The sequence below is a fragment of the Natator depressus genome, chromosome 8 (assembly GCF_965152275.1).
Source record: "Natator depressus isolate rNatDep1 chromosome 8, rNatDep2.hap1, whole genome shotgun sequence".
In the NCBI taxonomy this organism is placed as follows: Eukaryota; Metazoa; Chordata; order Testudines; family Cheloniidae; genus Natator; species Natator depressus.
The window spans coordinates 64,700,439-64,716,515 of record NC_134241.1 but is presented as its reverse complement, the minus strand read 5'-3'; the positions used below and the strand labels follow the sequence as shown (position 1 = coordinate 64,716,515).

The 16,077-nt window shown below is 42.2% G+C and overlaps 1 protein-coding gene across 1 annotated transcript in view; it reads right to left on the bottom strand.

The window, feature by feature from the left end:
- NR5A2 (nuclear receptor subfamily 5 group A member 2) overlaps nt 1-16,077 on the bottom strand; it is a 99,213-nt gene that overhangs the window by 28,206 nt on the left and 54,930 nt on the right. The window lies entirely within an intron of this gene.

Here is a 16,077-nt window from a genome sequence, read left to right as displayed (position 1 = left end):
CACTATGCATTATCAAAACTGTCTCCTCTATCTGTTAGTTGTATCCAACTGTTGTGTCTCATCCTATACCTAGATTGTAATTGTAAGATCCTTCAGGCAGGGACCATCTTTTCATTGTGTGTGTGTACAGTGCATATCTGACCCTTGATCGGGAACATTTGGTGCCATTACAAACCGCAGCATGAAAAAAGTTTGATTCAAGGGGCTGAAATCTTGCCCCTACTAAAGTCAATGGGAATTTTGCTATTGACTTTAATGGGGGCCAGGCTTTCACCATAGGACTTTATTTTGAGGATCAAAAAGGTTACTGTATTTAAAATATAAAGAGCCATATCTGGGCCTCATTTACACACCCCTGATTTCAGTTGGGTTGCTCAGGTGTAAATGAAGGCAGAATCTGGCCTGACTTGTCTGCTCTGCAGTTGAAGCCCGCACTTTAAAAAATGAATTTACAATGGAAAGCACTTTTAAATTTGTTTGAGAAGGGCTATATAGGAGCTAATTATTATTATTATTTATTATGAGATGAAATCCACCCTCAACTTTAGATAACACTTCACTGTAACCGAGTTGACTGAGTGAAATTTACCCATTGGAAGAGGTCTTGTACAAGGCCCTCTGTACTAAGGAAACACTGTGGTACCCTTGCTTGGAGGGCACTGGTTGAGGAGCCTCATAGGCTGGTCTTTGCTCCTGTTGTGTACCAAGGAAGTGGGCTCCGTGCCTGCTGTGAGTACACTGATCCAGAGGAGACTGGTGCCAGGTGTTTGAGAGGAGTGATGCAGCCTCTGGCAACCTCCATAAATGAGACAGTTGGGGGCAGTGTCTTCTCTTCCAGCCCATAAACTGGAGTCCCACAGAAATTCCTAGGGCTGTGGGAGTGGTTTCTCTCTCTCTCAACCCCTGTCAATCCAACAAAGAGGAGTGAAGCAGGAGTGCTGTAGACAGCAGCCTCATCCACAACACACCATTCCACTGCTGCAACGAATGTAGCAGATTTCTTTATATAGGGAAGAAAGCAGGACTGCTTTTGGGGTTTGCCTTCGTTGGTATGTACCCCATTTACTTTGTAGAGGAGCTAGGACTGCCTATGAACTTTCCTACACTATCCTCACATGCAGAAAGAATTGAATGTTGGAATTCATACCCTGAATTACAGAATTTGGTGTGCATGCACAACGCACATTTTTTTAAAAAAGTGGCTTTGATAAATAAAAGCCAATTTTCACCTGCCCACTTATTTGCAAGAGGAAGACATTCTGTCTGCTAAATTTCAAGTTTCAGCATCATGCACTAGAACTGTTTAAAAAAAATCAGTGACAAAGCCAGGATTTAGAACCCAGGAGTCTGACTTGCAACCCTGTGTTCTTGTCTCTGGCCCAAGCTGCATCCCACAAACCACCTTAATCACCAAAATAAGTTAATTGTTTCAGTAAATATTTTTTTTAATGTTAACATATCTGTCAGAACAGCAATTTTCTAGTAGTGACATGATGCTACTTACTGCTGTGAAACTTTTCACAGCAAAATCATCTCATTCACAACTTAATTTACCCTTTTGAAATTGTACTGCTTTGTTAGGGGAAAACATCTCTCAGTGCTGTACTAATTTCAGAATCTTCATGGGTGAAAATATGATCTTCACTTCCTAATAATAAGTTAAGATGTTTGGATGGATTTCAGGAATATTACTGGCCTACTGCCGTGATTATACTATAATGGAAAAACCCAATAGGTGTCTGAATGTCCCACCTTCCCTCTACTGGAAAGCTCTTGGGCAACCAGCTACTCTTTCAGGTGCATTTAATATTTGCAGCACCAACAAATTTGTCTGGGAGGCAAGTCCTCATCTGCCACTCACCAAGAGCAGACTGTATTAAATTTTTATATTTATTGACATTTCATTACCATAATTGACTGCACTTGGTTCTCTAGTAGAAGGCACAGGGCTGCCTCCTAAGCAGGAGAATTGGTCCCTTGAGGAGGATTTGCAATTAAAAACAAGACAGAATGGATTTTTTTTTATTGTGTAAATATGATGAGTTGAATTTTCAGCTTTAACTAGAGAATACTGGGTGTACAGAAGCCTTTTTCAAGAGTGAGAAAAATTATGAGTCAGTGGAAAGACGACCCCCAAAGGTGTCAATCAGTTTATATAAAGTCAACTGTGCATGAAAAAGCCTCAGTTAATGTCTATTCTGAAAAAAAGTGTTCATGTTAAACAGCATGGTGTCCTATTTGCCGTGTCTGTGTGCACTGTACACAACTAGAGGTGTATAGTCAGAGTGGGTTTTATTTCTGTATTGAAGCAACTAAATACTAGAAACTCACAGATAACCACAATTACCTTCACAGATCCAGTAACTATCCGAAATGCACCAAGCAATCTGTTATCTACAGCCAGGCACTCAGAGACCACAGAATATGCTCTGAGGAGAAAGACTAGGACATACATCTTAACACACAACCACCTTCACCAAACAAGGACACTCCACCAAAAAAGTAGACTCCATCATGGAATGGGCTACTCAGAGTCCCAAGAGAACCTGCTTCCGTACAGAAATACCTCCCCTCAACCGTACACATCTAGTTGTCACCTACCACCACACATTGGAGCCCATATTGGGTATCATCAAACAATTACAACCCATACTTGATGGGGATCATCCTGAAAGAAATCTTTCCTGAACCCTCTCTTCCGGTCTTCAAACAACTCTCCAACTTCTCCAAGCTCATCATCAGAAGCAAGCTCCCCCAGACCAGGACTCACCAACTCAAAGCACCAGACCCTGCCAGAACAACAGATGCAAAATCTGTGAGTATATCTCCACTGCTATAATGATTAACACATCCTTTCAAGATCCATGGGTTCTTCACATGCCTATCACAACATATGGTGTACCTCATCCAGTGCACTAAATGGCCCAATAACAACTGTGTGGGTGAAATTATGTAACCACTACACTTTCAAATGAACTCACACAGAAAAATTATGTAAGACAAAAACACCATATCACCAGTGTGTGAATACTTTTTACGAAGCACTCACTCTGTATCTAACCTCTCAGTTCTCATCCTCAAAGGAAATCTACACACCACCTTCAAAAGACGAGCCTGGGAGCTTAAATTCATAACTTTGCCTAGATATTAAAAATCATGGACCGAATAGAGAGACTGGATTTATGACTTATTACAACAATCTATAACCCACTTAACTTACCCAGGTTTTTTCCTTTCCCCTCTATGACTGGAGAGATGTTAAAGGGGCCACTTCACCTTGAATGGTCCTTTGAAATGTGTAAACTACCTATGCTAAACAATCTCTTCAACCTTGTATTTAGCTGTGATGCTCTGGGTACATTCCCCAGACCGGAAGAAGAGCTCTGTGTAAACTCAAAAGCTTGTCTCTCTCACGAGCAGAAGTTGGTCCAATAAAATATATTACCTCAATTACCACGTCTCTCTAAAAAACCCCAAATAAACTACAGTACTTGTAACTTGAGCTGCAAATTCACATCATATGCAATTGCATACTGAAGAGCATAACTTTTACCTAATAGTGAGTCATACTGTGCCATCAATGCTGGTTAATTAACCAAAAACCTGTTTGAAATTAAATGATGATTTGCATCCGATGAAGTGAGCTGTAGCTCACGAAAGCTTATACTCAAATAAATTGGTTAGTCTCTAAGGTGCCGCAAGTACTCCTTTTCTTTTTGCGAATACAGACTAACATGGCTGCTACTGTTAAACCTGCCTTAAGATTGATGGTCTGATATTGCGCAATAGATTTTAATGCAGAAGAAGATGGTTCAACATGATGATTGACACTTTCAAAAATAAGAGCTTAAAACTAAGTGCCTAAATCCCTATTTAGGTGCCAGAGGGTGGCGCCTAAATCCCTATTTAGGTGCCAGTGGGTGGGATTTTCACAAGTGCCTAAGTAACTTAGGAACACAAGTCACATTGAATTCAATGGGAGCAATGTTAGGCCAATGCTGAGTACATTTGAAAATCCCATCTTAAAACTGTGAAAAGTGATGTTGTATTTGGGAAAACTTATATCAGAAACCAGATCAAGTAATCTCTAGTTGATCAATACAGTTGTAAGATATTTACTTAGATGAGGCCAAATTCTGCGGTCCTTACACACAAAGATCTCTCTGAAGTCAATGAGAGGTTTTGCCTAAGTAAGAATTTAAGGCAAATCTTGTTTACAAGGGAAAACTATATTCTGGGCTAAATAAGCTTTGAGCCTGAAAGCCAGGATATGAATACGACTGAGTTAACAGGGACCATTAAATTGATTGGTGCTCTTATGATTTAGTATAAATATTGTGCTCTCCATCTCACAGGTGCTCTGACCGGCTACTGCCCATGACTGCCTGAATTTCTCCCCAGCCTGTCACTTGACTTGTGGCTGGCCTTGTCCACAAGCAAAAGGGGTTGTGGCAGTGGCACAATGAATCTTTTGTGCCCTGAACAGATGCCAGCAAGCATTTGGGGGCAGAAGGCCTAGCTAGGACTACTTCTTCAAGACCTAGCTGAACAGTTGGCCGTAGCAGTCGTTCGCCATTTGGTCTGTTCCTGCTTGGCTGCAAGGGCTTGACGGCCTGAGAGTCCAACATCAGAACAGATTTCATGAACCTATGTAATAGGGGATCTGCCTCTTGGCTGCTTCCACCCCTCGGTTGGTGGCATTTTATCCCAGATGTTACAAGCCACCCAGAGAACGGCGTTCGCTGCAATGTCTTGTGGTATTCTCGCTAGGACTAGTAGCCTCTTAAACATAGATTAGGAAAGATGAGGTCCTCATCCCTTTCACTGGACGGCAGAGCAGCACTGGTCTGAAGGGGGGAGAATGCTGCACCCTCTTGTAGGGCAGCAGCGATCCTGCTGCAGTGGGCTCCTCAGGAGGAATTCTGGTTGAGCCAGCCAGAATGCCACAAAGGATTCCACTGCTATAGAACTCTTCCATACAGATCCTAATGCAAATCCTAAAACATAAAAGCACAATCTGGCTCTTTCCCTGCACTAAAATTAATTCTTTTTTTAAAGTTTAAATTGTATTTAACATCTAGGATCAGGTGGAGAAATAGAGGGTTGGTGGGGGAAGCATGTGAGTGGGGAGATTGAAGCTGAGTGGTCATATTTGCTGAATGCTTATGGATGGGGTGCAGAGCCAGTCATAGTGTAGCGATTTGCATAATCACTGTATTGTCCTTTTTCAATAATTAATCCTCTAGTTGGCTAATAATTGTCCCCAGACTAGTAGATTACAGTGACTTTCACAGTGTATAGTTATAAAATACCAACTGTACCACTGAATTTTACATGCTCTTCAACCAGTGCCAGGAACTGCATAACTGAGGAATAAAGCTACAGTTACAGATCAATAACTGGACATTCTGACTGTCTGAGATAATTTAATTGCAGTTTAGTGACATTTAATTCATATATAATTTAGTAAATTAACTTACTGTTTGTGGATAAGTGGGTGTGTTTGGGAGAAGGGGGTGGACAGGCAGGTGACTTAACATAAGTTAGCTTCATACCTAAAACTTTCTCATAAGGATGTGATACTATAGTGACAAGCATGGTTTGTAGAGAAGGATTATTTAATATCACAAGCATAATTATGTTTCTATTGTTTGCTGAAGCGTGAGACTGTATACCTTTCACTGGCAACTACATTTCACTTTTCACTACATTTTTACATAGCTATTAAAGCTCATTTAGAACTTTTCATATATAACTTGCCTCAGTAACTTAATGTTATTCATAAATATTTGCTTCAGATTTCTAGATCTGCCTTTGTTTTATATAAATTGAGATGGGCTCATATTGGACAAAGACAGAAGGTATAGTTAAATCAGTTTTAGTTATATTAATTAAAATTGTGATGATTTGTACAGTGTAAGATGCCTGACATTTTAACATGGTACACAATAATAGAAGATAATGAATTAAGTTGCCAGTGGACCTTTCCCTTAGAATGATGTTATTGTGGTTGCTAATTAGCTATAATATGCAAATAGTAAAACTGATAACACTTCAAAGTACTGTATTTGTTTTGTCTAACTTACATCAAGATAGGAATGGATTGCAATTTCCTGTATTGGGCCATATATATATTATCTACAGTGACTGATTTGACTTTGTTATAAAACCTATCATTGTAAAAGTATTCTCAAGGTGCTGTACAGAGAGCAGTTTTAATCAATTACTTATTTTTTTTATAGAAGTAATGACCAAGATCAGGTTCTTCAAATTAACAACACTATAAACATTATGTTAAAGTAACATGCAGGACCTGGCTAACTCAGTCACCACAATACATTGTTAAAGTGCCCACTCCATCCTTTGCTCACCTTATCTTGATTAATACTATCACATCTGCTCAGAGACCTCTACAAAATTACTACAGAAATTACTATAACAAATGACCCTCCCCTTGGAGTACAACCTACATAGAGATGGCCTGGAACCAAATCCCTGCGTCTGAACGTGCCAGAACTTCAGGGAAGTTTAGATCTGAGATCGGAACTTTCTACTTTTGTGAATGATTACATAGATGCCTTAGTGTCATACTGATTCACTATTTTCCCACTGATAGGTAGTGAGGAGGTGCTTTTAACTCCAAGGATTTAACATTTCCCTTTTTACTCCCCCCTATTCTCAAAGATTTTCAAATCTCCTTCCACTGGAGGAGGACTGTCTATGCTCACTCTGGAGACCATCAGTGTCACTACTGCAATTGCCCTGAGGGGTTGCTAGAAATGATATAGTGTCCACTCCCTCCAGGGATACTGCTTCTGAAATGCTCCCATTGCTTGTTGGTTCTAGAGCTTGAAATCTGATTTGGGATCTATACTGGCACCATCCTTGTGGTGCTGCTACCAGACTGCCAGTCCATTAGCTCATGGTTTGGCAATGTCCCTCTTTGTCTTTCTGGAAACACTGTATTAAAGAATGAGAAAGAAAAACATTTCCCAAGGAAGGGTCTAGGTGTTAAAACTGTGTGAAACAGCAATTTTGGTTCACAGGGATTAATAGAAGGTGTTCTCCTTGCTGTGAGGATCCTCCTCCCTATATATTTTTTTGAGTTTTAGGTGTTGGATCATATTAAAGAAGTTCTGTATTAAAATCACAAATGAGTTTGATTCCCCATAGTTTAAATTCCAGGCTATTACTAATTAAGAGATCTCTTGGTTTTTGGTACTGTTTCTCTCCCTCTGTGTGAAACTTGCAAGCTGCTAATTGTGTTAGTACATTCTAAGACAGAGTCTGCTCTCAAAGCAATTCTTTGTAACAACAACTACTCACACAGAGAGAGACTCAAAGCAATACTCTGTAACAATAGAAACAGCACCCAGAGACTCCCCGCCCTTTTGTTGTATTCATCTCGCTTTGTTAACAATTGTGATTAAAATAGAGATAGAGGATGTATGTGGATGGATGCTTGGTGTGGATAATAACTGAATGATCAGGGAGGTGCCAGCCTAAGAATCCAGTGTCCATTGGCTGAAGAAGGCGTCAAGTGGAAATAACCAGAGGACCCCCAGAGGGCAGACTGGAATCCACCCAACAGTCTCAAGAATGGGAGAACCAAAGAACAAGATAACATCTGGCAGCACAGAGCCACCAGGAATGTGACATCTGCTGATTGATTCAGCAACAGCATGATGAAGCAATTCCCACAGACTTGCATAGGAAGAAATTCCTATAAAAATGGACTCTAGAAAGTGAGAACTTTGGGGTCTGATTCTGCAAACCAACTTCCAGGAGCATCAGATGAGCATCTGACAAGGCCCTGCTCCCTCTTCATGTCCAGGCCACCTGGCCAGTGGCTTGGCATGAGCAACTCTAAGGCTGGTAACTATGATAACAACCTTGCAGAACCTGTGTGTGTGTGTGTATGTGTGTGTGTGTATGAATGAATGCGTGAATAAATATGAAATTGAATGGAATGTTATAGCTGTAACTAACTGCTTACTATGATTCTTTCTGTATTCACAATAAATGTGGTATTTTGCCTTTCCCCCTTTAATAAGATCCTGCTGGTTTTTATTTTATTGGTATAACATTTATTCAAACTCAAAATCTCAGTAGTAAACTGGTTTTGTATTGAATGCATAACATAGCAAAGCCTCCTAAGCAAACACTAATCATGGCAAGATTGCTGAAAATCTTGGCCCAGGGTTACTTAAAAGGTTCAGGATCCTTAGCAAACCTTTAGACGAACCTGAATTTGGCATTTGTGATTAAGCCTACAGTCTGGTGAGTTTTGTGTAATTTGGGGTGTCACTGTAAACTTTTAGCACAGCTAGAATGAACACACCATTTTATCATCAGAGATGAGAGACTGTTAAGGACAAACCTAACACTGTTTTAAATATGTGGGTTAAGGTTCTGTTTTTTCCTTCCCTTTTGGTCAGAGATAGCTAGATCAGATGAGACTTGGGCAAACCTGAACACAAGAGGACAATAAACCGAACACAAAACAATCATTGCTATACACTGTTTGTATTCACCTTGTCCCAAATCCCGCAGCCCATTGCCTGTGTAATGACTTCAGGATTTGGCCGCTTGTGCACAAATTAGTACTGGATGCTCTGTGCACTGATGCTCTTTTGAAATTTACACCACCACGAGCTGCACTGACTGCAATGTGTTCTTGTCACAAAGTTAGTAAGAAAGCAAAAAGAAATACGATTTCAGAACAATTTCATGCAAAAGTTAACGTCATAATCATATGCCTCCTTTATAAAAATCAAGGGTAATCATCATTTTGTTGTTAAGTATTGCAATATACTGGCTGTGGATTCCATTTCACTAATAGACTAGGGGTGAAATTCACCTCTGTATAGGGGACTAACATAAGGACTATTTGCCATTTAGTTCCTACTTCAGTCCTTAAAATTCCTTCCAATAATATTGGCTGAGTGCAAAACAAAATCTCATATCCTTAACACGCAGCAAGTTGGAAAGTTTGAAAGTTCTGCCTAAACACATGGGATGGACAAATTCAGAAATTGCACTTTAAGAAAAGTTGAACAACTGTAACACCAAGTATATATCGGATATTTATTGAATGGAACTGGGGTTTATAGTTGAAATTTTTTTTCATTCCTTCTTTACAAAATGGAGAAAGAGAAGAACAATTCACTTATGTCCCTTCTTTACTCTCTCCCTACAACTCTTTCTCCTGTTCCTCCTGTACTTTTATTTAGGTGTTGCTGCCATGGGACTGCTTCTGAAATGGATTCCTCTTTCTCATGAAGTTGTGTGTAGCCAGCACCTAGGAAGCTCAGCTGTGCCCCCAGATTCTCTCCATCAACTATGTGCTATCAGGGTGGATCTTGAGGCTAATATGGTTGAGGTGAGTAAGTGTCCACCAGAGATTATGGCAGCGCATAAAAAACCCCACCCACTCCCCACCCTGCCAACATCTGATAGTAATGGGGAATTAAAAGAAAGCTGCAAAGTATTCCACCAAGAGATGAGTTCAAACCACAATATTCAGATGTAGGTTGAGATTCAGATCTTAACCTGCTTCAAAACTAGACGTTGTTTAGATCTTGGATTTCAATTACACCCCATCCTCACAAACCCAACTGGGGATAGAAAATCATGTGACCTGTTTCAGTCAATTGGCCAACCAGTCAAAAATTTTAAAAAATATCTCAAAAAAGTCTGAGTTTTAGGCAAAGTTGTGAGTCATTGTTTTTTATCTGAATTGATTTGACCAAATGTGGTGATCTGGGGTAATCTGTCTGTACAATTTTATGAATTAAGACTGGTGCTCTGAAGTTGTTCTTATGAAAATACTGTATTTTGGAATACCTCTATGTAAATGTGGAATTCACCATGTGCTGACAGGGCCTGTAGCACATACAGACCACACTAGGGATGATGGAGGTTAGTTAACCATAATGATTGTACTCTGCCCACATAATAGGTATGCTAAGAAGGTTGGCTGATGCAAGGAGAACCAGTTTTTTCCAACCCCTCCACTGGGGACTGGCATTTAGAGCAATGGAAAATCCCCAGAAGCAGAACAAAGGACATATTGTTGTTGGTGGGACATATAAACTAAAGGTTTCAGAGTAACAGCCGTGTTAGTCTGTATTTGCAAAAAGAAAAGGAGTACTTGTGGCACCTTAGAGACTAACCAATTTATTTGAGCATGAGCTTTCGTGAGCTACAGCTCACTTCATCGGATGCAACTAAAACTAAAGGTACTCAGAATGAGAGAGGCAGGAAGGTTTAGGTAGGAAGAGATGAGTCAGGCATGCTTTCATAGCTGCGGGATGTGCGTGCTCTCTGTTTAGTTGCTAGAACAACTAACGTCAGAGAAAGCGAGAGACTCCCTGGTTCAGCAGTAAAGCCATGAGCTGCAGCAGAAGTATCCTGGATATGCCCAGAGGATACCTCAGCCCAAAGACTGCCCTAGAGTGGTGAAGAAATCGAGGCAGGGAAATGTGTGTAGAATTCATTATTTTTATATAGATCTGTGCATTTCTTGTGGTTTTTAAAGGAACAATGATGGTTTTAGAAATCTGTGCAAAATCTGTCTGTGTTGTGTTATGCCTCTCACGGGCCCTAGAAGAGTTAACCTGTGGACCCAGAACACCCACACAACTGGAGTTCTGGGAGACAGTGTGTTTAAGCTACAGGAGAATCGGGGGGAATGGTCAGTATTGGTCCCAGGGTCTTGGCAGTTGGATCACAAGGTCTCGGCTCTCAGGATGGGGTGCTAGACAGAAGATCTGCATCCCAAGAGTGTGTCTGAAGACCCCAACCTGCACCTGAGAAGGAGCCAGAATTTACTTATGTACATTGCCAAAGAGCCACAGTAATACATCAGCAGCCCTGCATCAGCTCCCCCCAGCCTGCCAGCAGCCCTGCTGATCAGCACCTCACCCTCCTTCTCCATGTCTCCAGCGGCATGCAGGAGGCTCTGGGGGGAAGGGGAGGAGCGAGGGCATGGCAGGCTCAGGGAACGGGGCAGGAAGGAGCGGGAGCCTTGGGGGAAGGGGTGAAGTAGGGACAAGGCCTGTGGCAGAGTCAGGGGTTGAGCAGTGAGCAAACCCCTGACCCTCCCCCAGCTCATTGGAAAGTTGGCGCCTGTAGCAACAGCCTCAGAGTTGGTGCCTATGCAAGGAGCCAGATATTAACTTCTGAAGAGCCACATGCAGCTCTGGAGCCACAGGTTGGCCACCCGCGCTCCAGAGGCTTAAAGCACACAGGATACAGTGGTTGGATTCCCTCACAGCTGTCTGATGAATGTCCAGTAGGGGGAGCTCAACTAGATTTATAATACCATACTAAGAAAGCAGAGGATTTTATTGCAACTGTAAGGGGAGCATAGGTAAGATCAAAATGAATAACTCATGTCCTGGCAGCCTGGGCAATATATCTCATGTTGCACATTAACTACTGCAGCAAAATGCATGAACAATGAATAATATTCTGTTGTAATGTCTACTCTTGAGTTCTGAGAACAAGAAAAATGACAGCAGCTTGTTATGTAGAGAATTCAGTAGGATAGCACATAACCCTGGAGGAATTAAAGTTTCTCTTTAATGGGAAATGGTTTGTTACCATCACATACCACGCGGTTAGCCTGTGAAACCTGGAACATGGAAAGGAATGTGGCAATGATTTACAATTAACTAATACAGTGCAACTCATTCCTTGGTTGTTTTGTGTTATGAAATTTGAAGAGATGTAAAATGCACCTGTGCTAGTTTATGTCCTTTTGAAATGGTAATTACTGTTGCTGAGGGGCAGCATTTAGTACAGAAAATGAAACGTGCACAGAAAGGAACTCATCCATGAGGAACTGCTGAGGGACCGTAATGATCTGAAAAAGTGCTTTCTTGCAACACCCCCCCCCCGCATTATTTATGAAACTCCAGCCAAATAAATAAATAAAACAAAGCCTTTCTGTGCAAGCCCCGGTGCTTGCTGCTTTGCCACTGACTGTGCTCTTTGCTATCAAGGGTCGGCATGTGGCTGAGAAGAGGGCAGTACAGCTGTGCAGAACTCCAACCAGAGCCCCTAGACATCCTGTACTTGATTCGAAGCCTTTGAAAGGGTACAGAGTGTGCTTCATGCAACTGGCCCAGTTCTGCTGGCTGGGGTGGAGTAGGTGAAGTTTGACACTTATTTATCCTGCTCTTCCCATGGCCTTAGAGAAGGTTGGCATCACTAGCCAGGAGTGGTCCTTCCCCTATGAGAGCATAATGGCTATGATTATAACCAGCTCATGGGCAAAGGTGCAAGGAGGAAGGCTTTCTGGGCTCTCTTAACTTTATTACCTTGCAGGGCTAGTCACGATCTAGCTCTTAATGTCTCCAAATTAACAAAGCAGACTATATAGGACTCCATTTACAAAAAATGATGGGCTTGTACTCTAAGACAGTGACAGCCAGAACCACAAACATTTCTCTTGAAAGCTTGTATGTTGCCCTATAATCTTGCTTATAGTGAGGATGATAATGATAAATAATATCCATAGTGCTTCTCAGTCAAATGACTCAAAGTACTTTCCAGACATTGAGCAATTTAATGTCATGACAATTACTTAATATAGGCATTATTGATGTGATGCAGGCATTATCTGCATTTTACTGTTGGGGAAACTGAGGCACAGTGTTACATCTTGGGAGCTGGGCAGCAATCAACAAGCACACAGCACGCTGCACAATAGCAGAGGTTGGAAGTATTTTGGTCTAGGACATTGGTGCCCCAGAATTACTAAAAACACAGTGGGATCTTTAGCATCAATGTAAAGCTGACAGACAGTTTCTAAGCTTTCTATCAAAAATTCTCCCTGCATAGTAAGCCATAGTTTCAGTTTATCTCTCTCAGATATAAATGGGATGAGTTTATCCTGCCAGGATTTGAACTTGTGGTTCTAGTAATTCTGGATATTTAAAACCTGATCCTTAGAACACTCAGCTAGCCTCTCTGTAAAATAGTTTCTTTTAGTCCTGAATGGTAAAAGCTTAGCCTTTTAAACTGAGTGTTTTAAAATTACAAGTGGCAAATTACTTATACTGGCATAGTTAGAGAAATCCCATAGTTCCCTGCTAATGTTCCAGTGGATAGGCCACTAACATAAACAGGCACAGTCAATGGAGTAGCGTGCACTTCCACTAGCAATGAATTTGATTCCATATTGATGGTGATCAGAGTAGGATGAGACTGCATACCTAGAATCTACCAGCTGTGTGTTTGATTTCAGACTATTTACTGTCTTATTACCAGCAGTCTCAGACTGCTGTTATTTTTGGATAGCATATTTGATCCAGCTGCTGTTCATCTCTACTTCTCAGTGAAAGTCTGTAGGAGATTAGCTGGAGACTAAGTTAGTTCTCAGCACGAGTGAAGTGAGCAGTAGCCCATCCATAAGGAGAGGCACTGAAATTGGTTTTTGTTGTTATTCTTGCAGGGTGGGTCCCTCTATTCTCTGAACATTTCAGGTTGAAGGAAGAGTGTTCAATGGATGAGGAGAAACTCTTTGAAGGGGATGCTGAGAGTGCCTGCACCAACTAATGCTGGAAGAGACGTAGGTGAAATTGGGTCTGAAAAGAGGACATATTAGACCAGCTTGTCAGTGGTGGGGCAAAAATGGATGCAACCAGTCCAATTTAGTCATATTTTGAGACTCTAGTTTTGCCTGGAAAAATAAGTTTTCCAAGCAACTCTGATCATTTGTAAGCAGTGCAATTATTATGCAGCCTGCTGTGCATTATTGCCCAATAGTCATGAAATGTTCTGCTTTGTCTTTGTATCACAAGCACATCTTTTTTTTTTTTTTTTAAGTACAGGCTAAAAGTGCACAGGCAATAAGAAATTACTACTGCATATAAATGGCTGCCATGCAAGGGAATAAGTTAATCATAAAATAAATTAGACATTAATTTACTACAACCCTCAGGAATAGAAAACTGCCAATGTGTCATAGTAACAGATAGTATTTTCCATTTTGAAAGGGAATTATAAACATAAAAATCATAAGCATCCTTGTGTGGTAGGTAAGCCGCTACTATTATCTTCATTTTGCAGATGGGGAAACAGAGGATCGACTTTGCTTTCACTGACACCAATATAAACCCAGAGTAATTCCACTCATTTCAGCTGATATCAGTGTGGGGCAGAATCTTGGCCTAGGGACATTAAGTTATTTGCCAAATGCTGCAAAGGGCATTAGGATTAGCCAAGATTAGAACGTGGGAGTAGTGTGGCTGCCCAGTCCTGGTCTAGCACCACTAGACCATGTCTGTGATGATAAACTTTCTAATAGTAAGCAGAACACTTCTTCTGAGCATAGGGAAATGGCCTCCATTCATAAAATTATGACTAAGTTGCTAAGCAAATTCTGCACAGCAAAGACCCATGCATGATGTATTTCTGTAGTTGGAAAAAAGAGTTGTTTCCCATTGTGCATATCAATCTAGGCAGCTTACTTTTACTCCTGAGGGCATTCTGCGCCAAAAAATTAAAAATTCTGCACACAGTATTTTAAAATTCTGCAACATTCTGCAAATTTATTTGTCAAATAAATGTGGAGGCTCCATAATGGCTCCACTGGCTGCACAGGCCACTGGCCGCACAGAGATGGGAGGTCACTGTGCAGCTCCCACCCAGGACATGGACTCGGCGATGAGGCTGCACCCAACCCTGACACAGTGCAAGGATCAGGACTGCCCCGAACACCCCAGGGCCTTGACCCTCCATGCCAGGTGCACCAGGCAGGCTCCAAGTGTGGAGGGGCTTAGTGTGGGAGGGATCCAGGTGTGGATTGAGAGGGTTCTGTGTGGGGCAATCTGGGTGCGGGTGAGTCAGTGGTGGATCCGGGTGCAGGAGGTTATCTGGATGCACAGCGGCTTGTTGGGGGGTTCTGGGTGCCAGAGTAATAGGACTCTGCAGGGGGTCCAAGTGAAGGTGGTTGGGGCTCAGTGGGGTGGGGGGCTCAGTGGGGGTCCTGATGCTGGGGAGTGGGGCTCAGTGGGGTGGGGATCCAAGTGCAGCTGGTTGGGGCTTGGTGGGGTAGGGATCCGGGTGCAGGTGGCTCGTTGGGGTGGTCCAGGTGCCAGGGGAGTGGGGTCATTGTGGGGGGCGGGTTGAGTGCGGGGGGAGGTAAGGCTCGGCAGGAGGGTCTGGATATTAGGGGGTCTGGATGCATGCGGGTTGGGCAGATGGGGGAGCAGCTCCCTGTAGAGGGATCCCTCCCACTGTAGCTGAGGAGTGATGGGTGCAGGAAGCAGGGGGTGGGGGGCAGAATTTTCAGAGCTTCCTGCAGCTGGGAAAGAAATTGGGGGATGGGTCTGACCCAGCCCTGGATGCCATGCAGGGGAAGAGGAAGCCCAGTCCTTCTCAGCCCAGCTGGGACTAGCAGCTGAGCCCAGTGCAAGAGTAGGAGCCACCAGCCGGGTCTTCCCCAGTCCTGCCCCCTGCCCCACAGTGATTTACCTCTCTGCAAGCTGCTGGGGCACCGGAAACATACTGCTGGGGAGGGTCACATGACTGCTCTTTTGTCGTTCCTTTGCTTCCCTGTCAGAAAGTCATTTTTCTGCAGGGAAGCAAAGAAATCTGTGGTGGACATAAATTCTGCGCATGCGCAATAGCGCAGAATTCCCCCAGGAATATAGTTTGCAGTTACTTAAATACCAGTGGACCATCATTTGTTTTCACTTTGAATCAGGAACCAAATGTACAGGCACACTCTACCTCTCTCTGATACTGTACATTTTGTTCCATTAAAGTCTGAATATGTATTCTATTAATAGGTTCTCATTTTCATTGTCAAGCCCGTTGTGCTTTTGGAAATTATAAATGATTCAAAGCTTTCTATATTATTTTGATTTTCCCACAATTTTCCTCATTTCATAATTTAGCCTGTTTTTTGCTGTGTCAGACAGACTATACCTCTGATGCCTGGAGACAATCAACTCTTTGAGAAGCTGTTTAGCAACACTGGGTAATAGCTGCAGGGAACTTCTGAGCTGACCAGTGATTATTCTGAGTAAACCAGAATTCTCAAAGAAAAATAAACTTTTATTG